The following is a 3,188-nucleotide window of genomic DNA, read 5'->3' on the forward strand; positions in this document are numbered from 1 at the left end:
TTTCGTCATTTTAAAGATAGCTTAAAAACAAATAGTCTGATTTTGACGAATTTTTACCACAGATGGATTGTATGTAATAGATGACTTCATTGATATTCGGAGATGATATGGTTCCGGATCCGGAAAGTAGACCCGGATTTGGCTTTTATTTATTTTTTTTTTTTTATTTATTTTTTTTTTTTTGACTGGATTACGTTAAAACTTCTTGACGGAGTTGGAAGAAATTTTCACCATGGAGAGATCTTAGGTCATGGATGATCCTGTTTTATTATGAAGTTGATCCGTATCCACATATCCACATCCGGATTCTAGATCCAGATTCTAGATCTGGGTCTGTATCCAGATTCTAGATCCAGATCTGTATCTGGATTCTAGATCCGGATCCGTATTTGGATTCAAGACCTGAATGCCCATTCTAGGTCCCGATTTTTTTTTTTTTATTTTTTTTTTTTTTTTTTTTTTTTTGTGTTTGTGTGTGTGGCTGTCTGTCTGACTGTACATACGATTGCGTCAAAACTTCTCGACCGATTTTAAGAAAACTTACACCACAGGCAGAGCTAAGCTTATGGAGTAATTCGTTATATACTGGAGATGATGCGGATACAGATCTAAATTCTATGTCTGGATTTGTGTTTTTCGCTATCTAAAAGATAACGTCAAAATAAATTGACCGATTCTAACGAAAATTCCCCCACAGGTAGTTCTTGGGCCAATGATGACTCTATCAACCATTAGTGGAGGTTAGAAAGAGCCCAAGTGCTAAAACAAGGAAAATATATCTGTGCTGATAAAAAAAAAAAAAAAAAAAAAAAAAATGATAGAATAATGTGCGTGAGAGTTCCATCATTCAAGAGAACTCTAATCCAGTACACATTAAGGACATGGAACAGAGGCTGTGGCGCTACCCAAGACTAGATAACATTGGTTTGTTTTTGGAGTGTCTCTCTCCTGGGCTAGCTGCTTATCATAGCTAAGGAGTCCTTCTACTCTTTCTAAGTGGAAAGTAGCCACTGAACAGTTATAGTGTCGTGTTTTTTTTTATTTTATTTTATTTTGTTTTTCTTCTTGGTTATCTTAGTATTGTCAGGTGTATGAGGAAATGGGAGAAAGGATTAATAAGAGGCCAAACAATTCAATACATGGTCAGTCAAATGATAATGAGTCGTAAAAAAAGAGTCATCAAACGTATTACTACCTGGTCAATCCGAGGACCAAATAATTCAGTAGCAGTAGTATCTCTACAGGTGCCTGGTGCTCTAGCCAACCTACTGCCATGTTGTCGATTCATAAAAGATATAAGCAGTTGATTAGCGAAATAAAAATCAAGCTAATAATGGACTAAAGTTCTTTTATAAAACATACCAAGTAATGCTTGTAATGCATGTCACTACTTATATAAGAAATAGCTTTGTATAAACTTTTCCAGTTGTAATACTTTATATACAAAAAGAGAACTGGTACATTCTGTTTTAGAAATATAAGTATGCTTTCTTCAATTCTATTTGGGATTTAAGAGTGTAAAATAACGAAACTCAAACGGATCAAATTAATTAAAATATATTTTATTTGAATAATGGTACCATGTGTCTATCGCACATAACTTTTAATCTAATAAGGCTTCATTAATAATTCCTAAAGGCAACTACTTGTATGAAAACCCAGATTTATTATTATTATTATTATTATTATTATTATTATTATTATTATTATTATTATTATTATTATTGTGTGTGTGTGTGTGTGTGTGTGTGTGTGTGTGTGTGTGTGTGTGTAAAATGTTAACCTTACTTCGAAGATTGTAATTCAACAGTTCTGTAAAATTTTGGAGGGAATGTGGAATATCGGCCACGGTAATTTTTTTTTAATTATAGTAGGTAAATAAATATGGTTATGTATCATCGTTACTCCCTGTATTTTTCCTGACACCTGATATTTTTTGGAATCTAGATATTTTGAGCTTTATAGTGACAATTTTTTTTTTTTTTTTTTTTGAGTTATAAGGAAGGGGATGTTGCACGGTGGGTGGTCTGACCCCTGGACCATTATTGATCTATCGACGTAAAAAAGCTCTATTATCCTAAACTTAGCTGTTTTTACCATAAACAGAATAAAGCAGTAGTTGGATTGAGCTATACAACGTTTCAGATTTATTTATAAATCATCAATGCGTGTATATATGAGGTTAGTGAATATATACGGCTAAATTTCAAAATATAAAAATATGCGTGTACCGGTAGAAGTATTCCTTTTTCAATGAATTATGAAAGAATCTTTAAGACCTCTTAATTATTTAGAAAATAATATAACCAAAATTAATAAATCGAATTCGGTCTTTGATATTTCATTAAAACTTAGTTGACGTAACATTTATATATATATATATATATATATATATATATATATATATATATATATATATATATATATATATATATATATATGTGTGTGTGTGTGGTGTGTGTGTGTGTGTGTGTGTGTATGTATGTATGTATGTATATACGGGTATTTGTGTGTGTGTGATATATTAGTATGATATCACAATTTTGACATTGGTAAACGAGAGAGAGAGAGAGAGAGAGAGAGAGAGAGAGAGAGAGAGAGAGAGAGAGAGAGAGAGAGAGAGAGAGAGAGAGAGAGAGAGGTGTTATCTTTCTATCTTTTATTTTCAGTGACTTCGCTGTAGAACCAGGATGCCCTAATGAAGGATATGAACTGAAGAGAACTCTTTTGATAATTTCAAGTGCCTTGACGGAATATTGATTTATTTGCGAATAAAAATGATCAGAAGGTTTTTCTTAATTTAAAAGAAAAAAAAAAAAACTTTCTTTATACATTTTCACTACAAAAGATTTAGGAACATTTAAAATTTCTATCTGTAACTTAATAAATTATATATATATATATATATATATGTGTGTGTGTGTATACATATATATATATATATATATATATATATATATATATATATATATATATATATATATATATATATATATATATATGCATATATATATATATATATATATATATATATATATATATATATATATATATATATATATATATATATATATATATATATCTATATGTAAATATATATATATATATATATATATATATATATATATATATATATATATATATATTTATATATAGAGATATATATATATATATAAATATATATATAT

Source organism: Palaemon carinicauda, unplaced genomic scaffold (genome assembly GCF_036898095.1).
Source record: "Palaemon carinicauda isolate YSFRI2023 unplaced genomic scaffold, ASM3689809v2 scaffold208, whole genome shotgun sequence".
NCBI classification, from domain to species: domain Eukaryota; kingdom Metazoa; phylum Arthropoda; class Malacostraca; order Decapoda; family Palaemonidae; genus Palaemon; species Palaemon carinicauda.